At 44.6% G+C, this 17,532-nt stretch overlaps 2 protein-coding genes and 1 non-coding gene across 3 annotated transcripts in view; 1 reads left to right on the top strand and 2 right to left on the bottom strand.

Annotated features, from left to right (window-relative positions):
* The window catches only part of LOC126101410 (uncharacterized), a 667,375-nt gene that overhangs the window by 225,941 nt on the left and 423,902 nt on the right, over positions 1-17,532 (bottom strand). The gene's annotated exons all lie outside the window — the stretch shown is intronic.
* The window catches only part of LOC126100182 (superoxide dismutase [Cu-Zn]-like), a 138,644-nt gene that overhangs the window by 43,964 nt on the left and 77,148 nt on the right, over positions 1-17,532 (top strand). The gene's annotated exons all lie outside the window — the stretch shown is intronic.
* Trnay-gua (transfer RNA tyrosine (anticodon GUA)) lies at positions 9,935-10,023 on the bottom strand. The gene is given in 2 exon segments: positions 9,935-9,970; positions 9,987-10,023. It is a non-coding gene; the product is annotated as a tRNA-Tyr (tRNA).

The raw sequence follows: 17,532 nt of genomic DNA, 5'->3' as shown, positions 1-17,532 counted from the left end.
AATGTCAAGTCTGCACGAGGGTTTTTGCAACTGGGTATACACTGCAATACAGTGAATAAAAGTAGACGTAGGGCTCGCAAATCTCTGTGCAGGCCTTTACCATTTCGGCGGATTGCGCGTCAGCATTGCTGTATGTTTACTCAAGCATCTACTCACGGCGTAGAAATTGAGAAGATGCCGTTACAGATCATCTCGCAGCAGAAAATTCCGAAATAATTGACAGGAATCAAACCTAGGACTTTTGCCTCGGTAGCAAGCAATGAAACCAAGTCGACCACGGAAGCGGTTTTCTCAATCTTAGCAGTACACCCCCCAAAAATGGAACTCCCATTTAGCTTCAGACGTCTCATTACTTTACAAATGAGTTAATGTGTTAAATATCTGCATTTAAGGCGTAAGCGAAAGAAGTTTGTGAAAGGTTTGAAACTGTGCTTAATGTCTATTGGTAGTCGCTAAGCGCTCTCATTGACAAACACTGGATGGAAGTAAACTGTGTAACCCGCCCTCCATTTTAAGCAAAAGCTAGTTTTTCACGCCTCCAATGTTTATGGCGCCATATCTCCTGAACTATTTATCGTGCAATGATATATCTGACATATGTTCACCTTGCAACACAATTTAAGGACCATTTTTTCGAAATTTCGTAATTGATTCCCATTGCAACATATATGTTTGAAGTTTGTCTTCAAGATGCCTACGACCTTTCTCTACAACGCTGCAAAAGCAAGGCATACAGCGACATCACCTTCCGACGATGCTTCAAAATAGCAAGATGTCGACACATGCGACAAAAAGGCCAGAACTCAGAAGTTCATGTTATGTGTAAGGTAGGTTAATTGTATCACATTAGCACCAAATTTCACCAACATTCTACCCGACGCCACCGTGGACGTTTCACACAATGGAAAGGTCGTCATACCTACTCTTACCCACACTTTAACCCCTTCTTTTGACGCCTCTTCGATTCATGGTGTGATGATTTGGGTTGAGGGAGGCGCTCGACATCATAGTCATCAGCGCCCTGACGAAAAATCAGGATGCAAATCTCATGGGTGGGGACGAAGGCTGTCCGCACATGCGGAGCAGTTCATAATGTATGAAAGTCTGCCGCCCGTCCCCACCGATTTAGGGGTGAGTTCAAGACCCTCGTAACACTGGAATCGGTATCTGCGAGGATGGTGGGCAGATCTCCAGCGAGACTCAGGGTTGCCCTAATATCAGTATATAGGACACACGTAGCCACAATATGCTGAACTGAAAGCGGTACGCCACGAACTTCACAGAGTGGTGGATCCTCCCCCCAGAGGAGGAAGCCACGAGCTAAAGGGCTATGTCCGATAAGCAGTCTGGTAAGCAGAACCTCCTTCCAGCGGTGACGCTAACAATGAAGTCCGCCAAGCCTTTGTGGTCGACTTGAGCGACCGCAGTTTGTTGTCTGTCACCTGCAACCATTCAGTCTCCCACTGACGCATGATGCATGTCAGAAAATGAAATGATGGCGTGCTATTGGATGGACATTTATGGACATCACTAACCCAACATGCTTCCTTGGCGGCTTTGTCGGCCATGTCATTGTCCTGTATGCCAATGTGGTCTCTCCAATGGAGGTCGAAACGTGGTGCATAGCATTGAAATCGCGCGGTTTTCTTTCGAGTGGCTGAGGAAAACGTTCCACCTACACCGTCGCTCAGAATGGACACGAAAAGACCTTATGACGTGTCATAAAGGGCGTCAATGAAACTACCCCCTTCCTTGGGGAGTTGCTTCCCGTACATTTCACAGTCGAAAACGACAGTTGTCACGGCTCTGAACAACAGGAGGCCGTCCTTGACAACCTATGATGCTGCTGACACCCCGGGACCTTTCAACACCTTCCTAAGAATACTGTGGCCCCGTATCCCCACTGAACGTGATCGCACCCCTTTGGACTGCAGAAAGGCTGTGTTGTTTGCTCTTTTGTATAGGCTGGAGCCACTAGGTACCGTTCAAAATTAGTCGACGAAATTTGAACGTGTTCAGAAGAAGCAAAGGGTGTTTGTACTTTTTCAGCCCTCCTGTTCCACACACTGCTGTAGCATCATCACACAGGGGTGCGACACTGACACATACGTGAATACAACCGCAAGACCCACCAGTTCTGCAATACCCTCGGTCACACCAGGCCACATTCATCGAGAATTTAAAAAATGTGCTTTTACTGACAAAACCTGCGAAGTAGCACTTGGCGCATAGAGGCAGGCAACTACTTGACAACCAGTTGCTTGCGCCGGTAGAATTTTCTGCGACATATCTAAGGCATTTGACTGTGTGAATCGCAGTATTCTCCAAGATAAACAAAAGTTTTATGGGATTGACTGGGTAACCAACCAATGGATAATGTCATATCTAACCCAAATAACGTAGGAAAGTGCACATGGTAATTCAACCAATGTAGACAGGGAATGTTATACTGACTGGGGAGGAGCTCGAAGCTATTGTTCGTCATACATGTAACTGATCTTCTGCCTAATATACAACAAGTGGAATTAAATGGCACATGTATTGTAATCAATCCAAGTATGCAGGCAGTAACAGAAGAAATGGTGAACAGTGTTCTTAAAAGTATCATTAACTCGTTTTCTGCGAATGGTCTCATCCTCAGTTTTAAAAAGACGCAACATATTCAATTCTGCACAACTAGGAGTACCACACCAATCATAAATGTCACACATGATGAGGAAATAATAAACAGCATGAAAACTTAAAAATTCTTAGGCATCCGAATTGGTAAAAATTTAAACTGAAATAAGCACATTTTGGAACTCATAAAACAACTTACATCGGCCACATTTTCATTCAGAACCTTTGCAAATCTTGGGGAGAGAGGAATCAGTGAGCTGGCATATTCTGCATAATTTCATTCAATAATGTCATATGGAATTATGTTCTGGGGTTACTCATCTTTAAGAAAGAAAATCTTCGTTGCTCAAAAACGTGTTGTAGGAATAATATGTGGTGCTCACGCACGTTCTTCTTGTAGACATCTGCTTAAGATACTGCACATTCTGACTACTGCTTCACAGTATATTCGTTCCCTCATGAAGTTTCTTGTAAATAATCCACTAGTGTTCAAAAGGAACAATGATGTACTTGATAACAATATCAGAAGGAAAAATGACATTCATTACTCCATATTATGACTCTTTAGCACAAAAAGCAGTCCACAATGCTGCAACTAAAATTTTTGATCAGTTACCCAGGGATATAAAAGATGGTGGATACGAATTACTAACTCAGGCAACGCACACATAGAAACAGAATCAAAATTTGGGGCTGTTTTTCTATTTTAAGTTAAAAGTCAAAAACGGACAGTTAAAAAACGAAGATATACGAGGGTCATCCACAAAGTAAGTTCCGTTTCTATTTCTATACGCGGCAGCGCTACGATCGCAATTCCGAACATAAGCGGCAGTTACTCTGACTCAAGGAGAAGACATGTACGCCATTGGCCATTAAAATTGCTACACCACGAAGATGACGTGCTACAGACGGGACATTTAAACGACAGGAAGACGATGCTGTGATATGCAAATGATTATATTTTCAGAGCATTCACACAAGACTGGAGCCGGTGGCGACACCTACAATGTGCTGATATGAGGAAAGTTTCCAACTGATTTCTCATATACAAACAGCAGTTGACCGGCGTTGCCTGGTGAAACGTTGTTGTGATGCCTCGTGTAAGGAGGAGAAATACGTACCTCCACGTTTCCGACTTTGATAAAGGTCGGATAGCAGCCTATCGCGATTTCGGTTTAACGTATCGCGACATTGCTGCTCGCGTTGGTCGAGATCCAGTGACTGTTAGCAGAATATGGAACCGGTGCGTTCCGGAGGGTAATACGGAACGCCGTGCTGGATCCCAACGGCCTCGTATCACTAGCAGTCGAGATGACAGGCATCTTATCTGCATGGCTGTAACGGATCGTGCAGCCACGTCTCGATCCCTGAGTCAACAGATGGGAACGTTTGCAAGACAACAACCATCTACACGAACAGTTCGACGACGTTTGCAGCAGCATGGACTATCAGCTCGGAGACCACGGCTGCGGTTACCCTTGACGCTGCATCACAGACAGGAGCGCCTGCGATGGTGTACTCAACGACGAACCTGGGTGCACGAATGGCAAAACATAATTTTTTCGGATGAATCCAGGTTCTGTTTACAGCATCATGATGTTCGCATCCATGTTTGGCGACATCGAGGTGAACGCACGTTGGAAGCGTGTATTCTTCATCGCCATACTGGCGTATCACCCGGCGTGATGGTATGGGATGCCATTGGTTACACGTCTCGGTCACCTCTTGTTCGCATTGGCGGCACTTTGAACAGCGGACGTACATTTCAGATGTATTACGATCCGTGGCTCTGCCCTTCATTCGATCCCTGCGAAACCCTACACTTCAGCAGGATAATGCACGACCGCATGTTGCAGGTCCTGTAAGGGTCTTTCTGGATACAGAAAATGTTCGATTGCTGCCCTGTCCAGCACATTTTCCAGATCTCTCACCAACTGAAAACGTCTGGTCAATGGTGGCCGAGCAACTGGCTCGTCACAATACGCCAGTCACTACTCTTGATGAACTGTGGTATCGTGTTGAAGCTGCATGGGCAGCTGTACCTGTACACACCATCCAAGCTCTGACTTAATGCCCAGGCGTATGAAGGCCGTTTTTACGGCCAGAGGTGGTTGTTCTGGGTGCTGATTTCTCAGGATCTATGGACCCAAATTACGTGAAAATGTAATCACATGCCAGTTCTAGTAAAATATATTTGTCCAATGAATTCCCGTTTATGATCTGCATTTCTTCTTGGTGTAGCAATTTTAATGGCTAGTGGGATATATATATGACTCTCGTTGCCCGTTATTACGACTTGTGACTTATCATGCAAATGATCTATGAAACATGAAACTAACTAACAAATAAGGCGTTTAACCGGCAGTGTTGGTTGGCGTAGCTCAGGGTGAAGGAAGTTATATGATGTATTGTGGGTTTTGTTTGTATCAACACTTGGATTCACACATTAAAGTTACTGTAAAAGTGAACAAGTACATTTATTTCAAAATCTCGGTCAACAAGTGTTGCCCGTTCTTCTACATCTTCATGACTTTCATCATGAGGACATTCCCATCTCTCACGATGGCAAAATCCTTTTTCAAAGTCTGTAAGCATGCGTTCGTGGTTTGATGAATACTCAGGCAGACTATGGCTCCTCAAATAGCCCGCTAAATCAGCCGATCTTACCACCATAGGAAATTTTGATCAGCTGGTGATACGTGACTGTCATTTGGTAGCTCTGCAGGATCTGCTTTTAATCATCAATGGGTAACTTCAGCTGAAAGTGGCATACCTGAAGACAGCTGTTAGACGTTATCAGGACAGTGTTACACGGTATTAGCATGAAGGTGACTAATTTTCTGTTTGGTGTGCTTAGTGCCAAGAAACAGAAAAGGACTTAACTTGTCCAAGTTACATTATGCTAACTGACTGATAGCACAGCAGAGATTTGTAAATAGGATTGATGAGCAGTGCGCAATAAATACTGTTTAGAGCTTCTTAAACAGGCTAACCTGACCTCTCATGTGGGAGACCAGCCACCGTCTGTCACAATCCTAGATCAATGAATGATGGATGAGTAAACCAAAAAAGAAAATAGCACTCGCTCTGCGCCGAGTCCTTTTTAAAAACAAGTTTTATCTGAAAGAATATCGTACTCGTTGAGGCACCAGGCAGGAGTATCGCTACGTCCCAGGCCGTATTCTCGGAAACCAAAGGCTACGGGGATCTCACGCGGTAGCTGGGCGTGCCGTGGCAGGGAAAGTGCTCGGCGTGCTAAGTATTCCTCAAGCGGCCTGGCCTCACCAGGGGCTGCACCTGCAGGTCGTGACTGCGAGCCCACGTACATCACGTGGTCGCTGCCCCGGAAATTTAGCAGTCTGTGCGCATCAAATAACTGGACCCATTTGTTCCTGGTTAACGCAAAGCTACCCGGCAGTCGAATAGACAAACGTAGCGTCATAGCGCTGCTGTTGTTCACCATATAATACACTCATGCTCATAAATTAAGGATAATGCTGATACATGGTGAAACAACGCTGTGGTGGGAGGTTTTCGGGTTTAAATCACCTCGGGGTATGACCATGCGGTGCATTTGACCTGCGGTCGTCGCACGGTGACGCTCGCAGCAGTCCACGCAGAGGTGTATTGTAGAATGTTATTTTATTTCATTTAAAAGCTTTTAAGCGTTTTCGTATAAAAATTCGGAGGCATTACTTTTCAGTACGCCCTCGTAGAATCGACTCTCGGGCGAAACGTCGGATGTCGTTGTCAAATCCTTCCAATATTTGACCGTCGCATCTGACAGACGTCTTCAGACGCGACAAACAGACTGCTGAGCTACGACGACGTCGCGAGCATCAATACTGGAAGCTCTGAACTTTCAGTTTAGTATGATGTTTCAACAATTTATGTTTTATCTTCAATCTTCTGACGTGGTTTTACGCCTGTTCTTTGCGTATGGCTTCCATTATTTGTAGCAAGTTTGGTGGGACCTATCACTGCTACATACGTAGTGGTTTTTTCATATTGTTATTATTATTATTATTATTATCGCTCTTGGTCACCGTAGAGCGAACCGGTACCACTTTACGTCCCAGGTTTCTGATGCTTATACGAGGGTTGGAACTTCATTAGTGGCAACTATTTATTTACAGCTCGTACAAAATAGATACGTTCAAAATGGTTCAAATGGCTCTGAGCACTATGGGACTTAACTTCTGAGGTCATCAGTCCCCTAGAACTTAGAACTACTTAAACCCAACTAACCTAAGGACATCACACACATCCATGCCCGAGACAGGATTCGAACCTGCGACCGTAGCGGTCGCACGGTTCCAGACTGTAGCGCCTAGAACCGCTCGGCCACTCCGGGCGGCAATAGATACGTGTTTCAAAGTTTTACTGACCTTCAAAGTAGTCACCAACATTGTGTATAACCCGTTGCCAGTGGTGTTGAAGTCGTAGGATACCCTTAGCAGTGCCAGTTGTGTTGACAGTTCGAGCGGCGCGGTCTATTGCCCGACGAATTTGCAGCAGTTCTGAAGCGAATGCCGTGAAGTGTTTCCTTCAGTTTAGAAATCGAGTTGAACGTACGAAAGTGTCATCACTTCTGTCTATATACTATTCATTTTTGGAACACAACCTACGACCACCTTAGAGACAGAATTGATGACATTTTCTGCAGGACCTGACCATCATTTTGCAGGACAATGCTCAAGCAAGTACAGTGCAAGCTGTTACTGATTTGTTTGACTGATGGGGCTGCTAAATGCTATACCACCTACTGCACTCGCGTGACTTAAACCTTCGTGACTTCAATTCGATTTCTAAACTAAAGGAAACACTTCACGGCATTCGCTTCAGAAATGCCACAAATTCGTCCGGCAATAGACCGCACCGCTCGAACTGTCAACACAACTGGCACTGCTAAGAGTATCCTATGATTTCCACATCGCTTGCAACTGGTTATACACAATACTGGTGACTACTCTGAAGGTCAGTAAAACTTTGAAACACGTATCTATTTTGTACGAGCTGTACATAAATAGTTGCCACTATTAAAGTTCCAACCCTTGTATTTGCAGAGCTAATAGTCTTTTGGTAGAACTTCCTGGAAGTTACTCGATGTCGTCCTTTCAGCTGCGATGCTTCGGCCAGTAGGTGTAGTTCTCGCTATGGGGAGTCCCGACGAAGGTACAGAGCCAGTAGCAGAGTCCTGTCCTGGATTCGTTGCAGCTGTCGGAAGTGGGTGTCGGCAGCATTGCCCCGAGCAGCTGCTGCATACTCGAAGAGAAGTATTTGGCACTTTTAGATTACAAGGCAGACATTGGTAGGCAGTATAGAGAGTGGGTTGAGAGCTGGGCGTAATTCTGAGTTGTTCAGGGTTTGTGCCTCGTCTTCCGGGTCGGTTTAAGGCCCAAACGACACAAGCCGTCGCTTGGAATGCCAAGCTGAGATTTCTGTAAGATTTTCTATACAGGACGTATCAAAATTAGTAACGGTTGCTTGGGGCGTTAAGCTGAGAGGGGCAACGTTTCTACACAGTGCTTATTACAAATTGTTTTGAAAGCCGATAGGAGCGAAAGTGTACGAGGGAAAATAAGGTTGGGGTGAGGGTGCCAAATGATAGGTCGCTCGTGCGGAAAAAATGTTTTCGAAACGGTCCTGTTAATGTTTTTGTTGTGGTCTTCAGTCTGAAGACTAGTTTGATGCAGCTTTCTATGCTACTCTACTCTGTGCAAGCCTCTTCATCTCAGAATAACTACTAGATCCTTCTGAGTTTGCTTACAGTATTCATCTTGTGGTCTCCCTCTATCATTTTTACCAGCCACACTTCCCTCCAACAAAAAACTGGCGGTACCTCGATGTCTCAGAATCTGTCCTCCAGACAAATACCTTCAGAAAAGACTTCCTGACTCTGAAATCTATATTCGATGTTAACAAATTTGTGTTCTTGAGAAACCCTTTTCATACCACTGCCAGTCTATATTTTGTATCATCTCTATTTCGCCATTATTGCTCATCTTGCTGTCTAAATAGCAAAACTCATCTATTACTTTAAATGTATTGTTTCCTAATCTAATTACTTCAGCATCACCTGATTTAATCCCACTACACTTCATTATCCTTCTTTTGTTTTTGTTGATGGTCATCCTATGTCCTCTTTTCAAGACACTGTCCATTCATTTGAACTGTTCATTTAAGTCCTTTCCTGTCTCTGACAGAATTACGAACTCAACGGCAAACCCCAAGGTTTTTATTTCTTCTTCCTGAACTTTAATTCCTGATCCAAATTTTTCTTTGGTATTCCTTACTGCTTGCTCATGGTACAGACTGAATAATATCGGGGATAGGCTACAACCCTGTCTAACTCCCTTCTCAACCAGTTTCCCTTTCATGTCCCTCGACTCTTGTAACTGCCATCTGGTTTCTGTACAAGTTGTGTATAACCTTCCGCTCCCTGTCTTTTGCACTGCTACCTGTAGGACTTCAAAAATAATATTTAGTCAACATTGTCAAAAGCTTTCTCTAAGTCTACAAACGCTATAAAAATACGTTTGATTTCTTAAACTTTTTTCTAAGGCAAGTCGTAGGGTCAATATTGCCTCGTCTGTTCCCAAATTTCTCCGAAATCCAAACTGATCTTACCCGAGGTCGGCATGTACCAGTTTCTTCCTTCTTGCGCAAAGAATTCGTGTTAGTATTTTGCAGTCACCATTTAGCAAACTGATAGTTCGATAATGCCAGCACCTGCTTTCTTGGGATTGGTATTATTATAGTCTTCTTGAAGTCTGAGCGTATTTCGCCTGTCTCATACATCTTGATCAGCAGATGGAACAGTTTTATAATGGCTGGCTCTCCCAAGGCTATCAGTAGTTCTAACGAAATGTCGTCTACTTACATGGTCTCGTTTCGACTTAATTCCTTCAGTGCTCTGTCAAATTCTTCTCGCAGTAACATGTCTCCCATTTCATTTTCGTCTACGCCCTCTTCCATTTCTCCCTGTTAATAAGTGTATGTTAAATACGCTCCCTGTGGATTGCGTTTCCATCTTTTGAGTGATAGAGAACACTCTGAAAGATTTTAGTTGCTTTGGGTTAAAACTGAAATTCCTTTTTCTCTGATTTACACTACGTATCTGAAACATAATAATGTAATGTTTGGTTACAGTTCAGCTTGTGCGGCTTTCAACTGCAAAGTGGCCACAATTTACTATTTTATTCACTGTTTTCCGAGGAATATTGTCACCGTAATCAGACATAATCCAGTTGGAATAATCCGTTGTTATGTCACAATATGTGAGAGGACACGAAAGTTTAAAATAAAAACATTTTCCTTCGGGCCGGATTTGAACCAGCGACCTATGGATAACTGCCATTCAACCACTACAGTCCACCGCTCTACCAACTGAGCTACCGAAGGAATGTGCCAGATAATGTGTAACCTTTGGTACACATCAAGGAAACCGGACTGCGCGCCTGGGCCCGAACGTCGATACAGCTTACGTAAGCGGGCTGTGGCGCTGCGCTGGCGAATTCATTTAAGACGATGGCAGTGTGTTATCGCGCCTCACCACAGACTGTCGTCACGATTGGCTTACGAAGTGCCACTGCGGTTGGTTTCCGATGTGTTGCCGACAGCAAGCATTGCATGTTCAGGTTGCACTGTAGATCTCATATACACTCCTGGACATTGAAATAAGAACACCGTGAATTCATTGTCCCAGGAAGGGGAAACTTTATTGACACATTCCTGGGGTCAGATACATCACATGATCACACTGACAGAACCACAGGCACATAGACACAGGCAACAGAGCATGCACAATGTCGGCACTAGTACAGTGTATATCCACCTTTCGCAGCAATGCAGGCTGCTATTCTCCCATGGAGACGATCGTAGAGATGCTGGATGTAGTCCTGTGGAACGGCTTGCCATGCCAGTTCCACCTGGCGCCTCAGTTGGACCAGCGTTCGTGCTGGACGTGCAGACCGCGTGAGACGACGCTTCATCCAGTCCCAAACATGCTCAATGGGGGACAGATCCGGAGATCTTGCTGGCCAGGATAGTTGACTTACACCTTCTAGAGCACGTTGGGTGGCACGGGATACATGCGGACGTGCATTGTCCTGTTGGAACAGCAAGTTCCCTTGCCGGTCTAGGAATGGTAGAACGATGGGTTCGATGACGGTTTGGATGTACCGTGCACTATTCAGTGTCCCCTCGACGATCACCAGTGGTGTACGGCCAGTGTAGGAGATCGCTCCCCACACCATGATGCCGGGTGTTGGCCCTGAGTGCCTCGGTCGTATGCAGTCCTGATTGTGGCGCTCACCTGCACGGCGCCAAACACGCATACGACCATCATTGGCACCAAGGCAGAAGCGACTCTCATCGCTGAAGACGACACGTCTCCATTCGTCCCTCCATTCACGCCTGTCGCGACACCACTGGAGGCGGGCTGCACGATGTTCGGGCGTGAGCGGAAGACGGCCTAACGGTGTGCGGGACCGTAGCCCAGCTTCATGGAGACGGTTGCGAATGGTCCTCGCCGATACCCCAGGAGCAACAGTGTCCCTAATTTGCTGGGAAGTGGCGGTGCGGTCCCCTACGGCACTGCGTAGGATCCTACGGTCTTGGCGTGCATCCGTGCGTCGCTGCGGTCCGGTCCCAGGTCGACGGGCACGTGCACCTTCCGCCGACCACTGGCGACAACATCGATGTACTGTGGAGACCTCACGCCCCACGTGTTGAGCAATTCGGCGGTACGTCCACCCGGCCTCCCGCATGCTCACTATACGCCCTCGCTCAAAGTCCGTCAACTGCACATACGGTTCACGTCCACGCTGTCGCGGCATGCTACCAGTGTTAAAGACTGCGATGGAGCTCCGTATGCCACGGCAAACTGGCTGACACTGACGGCGGCGGTGCACAAATGCTGCGCAGCTAGCGCCATTCGACGGCCAACACCGCGGTTCCTGGTGTGTCCGCTGTGCCGTGCGTGTGATCATTGCTTGTACAGCCCTCTCGCAGTGTCCGGAGCAAGTATGGTGGGTCTGACACACCAGTGTCAATGTGTTCTTTTTTCCATTTCCAGGAGTGTATTAACACTCAGTTCCCCAAGCAAGTCGAGACGCGTTCGGTAACAAACCAGGGTCGCTCCCCTGTTGTTTCAAGCAGCTCTATTAGCTTCGGTGCGTCTTTGCGTTTAACATAGGTACAATCAGTGCTGTTAAGGTATTCGGTCGAATAACACACGCGATTATTCGCCGTGAATTATCTTGCAGTACGACACTGGAATTGTTGCTTATGGATGGAATTTCTAACGAAGTGGCTGATCAAAGGCGACGCTTGTCACTGGCCTGTTACGAAATTAAATATCACAGAGAAGTGTCATTATAAGTAGTCATAAACTTACTCTGGGAACTCCTGTTTTTCATGGTTTCGTATTGTACGTGGACAAATTACGTCGATGAGAATACTTGCGCCGTCAATTACATAAATATACCATATGCTGACACATTATCTCCACGACGTGACTTCATCGTCGATCATTTCCATGGTGTTATGACGCATAATTAATTGACATTTCACTGATTATATTATATCATGTAATTTCTATTCATTTTTCATTGTAAATGATTTATTATAACTATACGTTTATACAATAACTGAAGAGAGACACGTATACAACATTTCTAGAAATTACATTAAGTAAAACTGAGAGTAACAGGATTTTCATTATACTATATTGTAGCCTCTGTATAACATATGAAGGGGCTACTACCCTGTACTGCGTTCTACGACTCAACCTGCCTTGAAATTTTTTATAAAAGAAGAATACCTCTAAGGAAACGCACTGTTAAAACTTTGTCGGCCGCGGTTCTAGGCGCTTCAGTCCGGAACCGCGCGACTGCTACGGTCGCAGGTTCGAATCCTGTCTCGGGCAAGGATGTGTGTGATGTCCTTAGGTTAGTTAGGTTTAAGTAGTTCTAAGTTCTAGTGGACTGATGACCTCCGATGTTAAGTCCCATAGTGCTCAGAGCCATCTTGTTAAAACTTTTTGCTGCTAAGACTCACTGCAAGTATTTACAAAAAATGTTGAAAATTGCCAGATTCGTAACGCTCCAGGCGGCTGGAGAAATGATACCTAGTGGAGCTGTAGCATCTGATCGTGCTAGGTTCAAAAGTGGAATGAAAAATGAATGGTCCAACCGGGATTCGATCCCGTGCTCCGTGGGTTTTCAGCAAACACTTTACCGCTTTTTCCCCTTAATTTTGATCGTCATTGTTCTCGTCATCTGATATGGGCCGACGTCACAGGACACCCCCTTAATTCAGTTCATCATTGAATACTTTAGCCGGCCCTCTGACCGAAAACGTTGAGCTACCGTACAGGCGCCCTAGATCTGCAGGTCCGACAAGCAGAGTGTAAATTTCAGCTTTTCTTCACAATAACGAGACGTTCGTTGTCTCGCGTTCTTTTCCGTTCCCTCTAGTTTAAACGCTTTTACACAGAGATACAAGTGAATGGTAGTGAACACTGCCGAATTTTCTTTGAGTGCTCATTGCCTTGCGTTCGCTTCCATTTCCTCCCGTGTGAACCAGGCTTTAGGTACTTCAAATTGGCATATGTGCACACCGGATATTTACGCTACGCGGCTCAAAAATGGTTCAAATGGCTCTGAGCACTATGGGACTTAACATCTATGGTCATCAGTCCCCTAGAACTTAGAACTACTTAAACCTAACTAACCTAAGGACAGCACACAACACCCAGCCACGCTACGCGGCGCTGCGCGCTCTTGTCGTAGCTGCTTCTTCTCATTCACCGAATCGCACGGTCTGCAGGTTGGGCTGTACAAACGCTGTTATAGGCGGTTCTTTGTGTGGCACAAATGAGTTATTTCAATATTTGAAACTGTTGCAGTGCGCCTTAGCAGTCAAAATTTTGGCAGTGCTTTTATTAAAGTGTATTCTTCCTACGTAAAAAAATTCATAGTAGCTTTCGATTAGGACAGTTGATACTTTTAAAAATATCAGGTAACCGATATACAGATATTTAAAAAAGTATCATCTTAAGCCCTCGACATATCGAAAATGTTATCGATATATCGAAATATCTACGTAACACAAAAAAGAAAAAAGAAATATAGGCTGCACATTGTAAGTATAGGCCAGTTTCAGAGCTATATAGTTAAGTATTGATTTGTTATTAGGTATTCCGTACATCAACGGACTACCAGCCTTCTTATCCCCCTTAGAGCAAGAACTGAAAGGAAAACGATGCACGTTCACTCTTGGCTGTAGCCACTTTGCTAGCAATGGTAACTGCAGGTGAGTGGCACAGTAAAAGGTGTCCGATCGGTCCATCGTTCGGTTTCGTCACGTGTCGGATTTGTCTGGAACGCTTCATGTCGACTTGCCTGTTTTTTCATTTCTGCAAACGCCAGAAACCTAGCAGTTTTATCGTCAAAATTGCCTGATGAAACTAAACGTTCCAGTTTCTGTCGGTAGCACCGAGCGCCGATTACGTCAGCATTTCCCCTCACATGTCTCCGCCCACCGCAAAGGCCAATGTTGTCAATTAATTTTTCGTGCATAAGTTTCAGCAACTGTTTTTAAGAACGCTCATGCGAAGAAATAGCACACTAGTTGCGTTAAAAATTGTTTTTTAACGCAACTGGTCTGAGTTTCGTCACATCGGGTATCTTGTTATTCCATATTCCATTTACACCGGAAACACCCCCCCCCCCCCCCCCGGTGCAATCGGACTTCTTCTTTCTTATTTGTAGCAACACACAGGCAAAGAGAAATACTGGACGTGATGAAAGCTCAAAAAGTACTAAGTCTCCTTCACACAGTGAAAGTAAAATTATGGTCTACAATTGCAAAAGAAGAACTTCAAATATTTATCGATAATTGCGAAAAAAATATAAAATAGAAATATGGCACTTTACATTGCAGTTTCGATATCGATGTACCAGCAGACGGAACCCGCTGGTATTAATCGATAAAATTTGTAGGCATTTTCGATATATCGATATTTCGTCAGCGGCCCTTGTTTCGACATGTCGAATTGGACCATTCTCTTGTCAGATGTTGTTCTTGAGAGCGAATTGAGGTTTGCATGCGGATTGATTCATCTGACAGGGATGAATCGGGACATAGATAGTTAACACTGGGCCCAGCGACACATGCGGCCGCCAGAGGCATCCGTGGAGAAAAATTTGTGCGCACAGTGTAACAAAGGTAGCACAGAAAACAACACATTTCCACTATCACTAGATTTAGGTTTATTTTTCAAAGTAGTGCTAAAAGCCCAAGGAACGAAAAGAAATACACATTTGAGGGAGGGAAAGGGGTACGAGCAACCAAATGACAGTCGCTTGTGTGGGAAATTGTTCTGGATTTTGGTGCCATGTTGGACGTCTGTCCAGCGTGGCACGAAGGTATCGGACAGATGATGCCCAGTTTACTCCTGTTCCCCTGACGTTGACGGGCGGCAGAGCTGCTGGTACCAACCGCATCGTAATGATGACCGCTTGCGGTTATTTGATTGAAATCTGGTCTCCATTTTGTCACCCAATAGCTGAGTTGGTTTATCGCCATGTGAATTTTCGTTGCATTATCTTTGGATTAAGGCTCCTTATGCACGTGACGTGTCATGAACGTATAGGCCACCTATCATCAGCGTATATGGTTAGCTTCACCCGTTGTCCTCTAGGGATGTCTGCCGTATACAGCGTACATAGGATGTCGCCAAACGGTGGCGATGAACCGTCGTGATGACATTCTGACGGCAGCTTGTACATGGAAAGTACCTCCATCCCAGAAGTTGCACAGTGATCTCACATGTGGTGCTGTGACTCCCTGTATTAGTAACTCATACTATAGATCTTCATACCACGAGGAGTCGCAACCTCTGATGACGTCGAGCAACACCGTTGCATGGAACTCGTGGTGATCGAAGGTCTTCACTGCATTCTTCGCCAAGAGAAGCACTTGGTGGGTTGTAGAATGAGCTTTCCGGAATTCGAAATGGACATATGATAAAAGGTTTTCCACACGGTCTAGTCGGCGTCGCAGAAAGAGACGCTCGAACACATTGTGTATTCCGCAGAGTATGATTATCGGTTGATAGCTTTTCGGGGATCGAGTGGCTTTTCCTTGCTTTCTGTTGAACTATGACTCCAGTTTCCTATCCAGGCGTGAGGCGCCAAATTCGATGGTCAACTGCGAAGCATTTCTGATAGGTAGTGTGAAGGATGGCTACGCCACTTGTCAGATGAAGAACCAAGGACATCGGTGTAAGCGTGCACTACCACCAGGTCGACCCAGCTTCCTCTGTCGGAAGCCGCATGCGGAAATACGGTCCGCAGTGGCGTACAGCCATCCTCGTCGCTGCTATCGGAGTTAGTAAGTCGCCAACAAAGCGTCATGCCACGAACTGCTAGCGCTGGATCTCATGCTGCGCTAAGTTAGAAACTTGCGTATGTGTTGCACTTCGTTGAGATGCGAAATTCGACCGCTTCTTTAATTACTCTGTTCCAGTATGAGGACTCCATGAGACAATTTTAGCACTTTTGCAGTCATTATTGTACCCTGCACTGAGGCAATGTGGACACTATACATTTCTCTGCTTTACACATACGTGAGTCTATTCGATGTTCAACGCACCTATCTTCTATAGTCTGACAAGACTGTCCGCTGTATAGCTTCCCGCAGTTAGATGGAATCTTATAAACAGCAGGTCTTCTCAAGACAATGCTGTCGTTAAGGTAACTTGCCTATGAACGCCTGGAAAAATAGCAACAATTTTCGTAAAATTTACACGGCTCTAAGTAAAAAAAAACTTGAACTCTTAGTAGAATGAAAACTGTAGCATTGTGTTGCTGAACATTTAGATACACAATTAATACGTTGACTACATTACAATTTTTTTGAGATGATCTGTAAATTATATTTTTATATGCCGGTCCATACTTGGAACCTATGCACTGACTAACTATCTTACTCAGATACTTGCAACTTTAAGTAAACATTAACAACATGTCTGCAATAATTTCATTTCAGTCACAAGTTTTTATTCTAGAAATGTTTAAACCTAATAATCAAAATTATGGTTACTTTGTTTATAACTAATCAGTATGTATTTTCTTTCCTGTTGATAATACATTAGTGTCTGCAGTTTACTTTCCTCCAAATTGTACCCTTAAACGTCAAAAAAAATCAGACCTCCAGCTCAAAAATATATTTTCTGTGCATAAAATACACATGCCACGAAATTTAATTCCTGGGAAATTCAATTTAGTGTTGTATTTGAACTATGACTCATCTCTGTTGTGCCTAATATACTCCAATTGCATAGTATTCTTGGTTTACGTCTTCCTCATCTTGCCTATTCCTTTTCTTGTTTGTCCTTGTTAATTCTGGCCTCTCTATTTGCCTGAAGGGCCCATTTTCAGCTTCGGCCACTCTCGTGGAATCAGTTGCCAACAATGACTTTTTCCTGTTAAAACTAGAATATATTCCTAGCAACTGTAGAACTTCACACCTGCTGATTGCCCCGCATTGAAACAATTGCAGGCATTACAACGTTCGAGCAAGATAAAATAGCAGCAACTTTGAACTACAGAAACGTCCGTAAGGAAAACAACGCTCGAGAAGCAAAGATATTCAAGGGAAACATAAGATCATCGCAAAGCGTACCTTTTACCAGGTCTGCCAACTTGAAAAACAGTTGTATGGTATATGTTTCTCGAGCAGGAGTCTAATGACAACACTGACGCGTGCAAGTAGTGCGAACAAGGTTGTGGACGTACACCGAGTGATCTTTAAGTTGATTTTTGAACAACTTCCTGATGATCAGTTCAGTTCTTTTAACCACTATCTGCTAAAATAAATAGCGATTTAAGAAGAAAAAAAATT

This window comes from Schistocerca cancellata, chromosome 9 (genome assembly GCF_023864275.1).
Source record: "Schistocerca cancellata isolate TAMUIC-IGC-003103 chromosome 9, iqSchCanc2.1, whole genome shotgun sequence".
Lineage (NCBI taxonomy): Eukaryota > Metazoa > Arthropoda > Insecta > Orthoptera > Acrididae > Schistocerca > Schistocerca cancellata.
The sequence above is the reverse complement of the archived record's forward strand: the minus strand, read 5'-3'. Positions and strand labels throughout refer to the sequence as shown.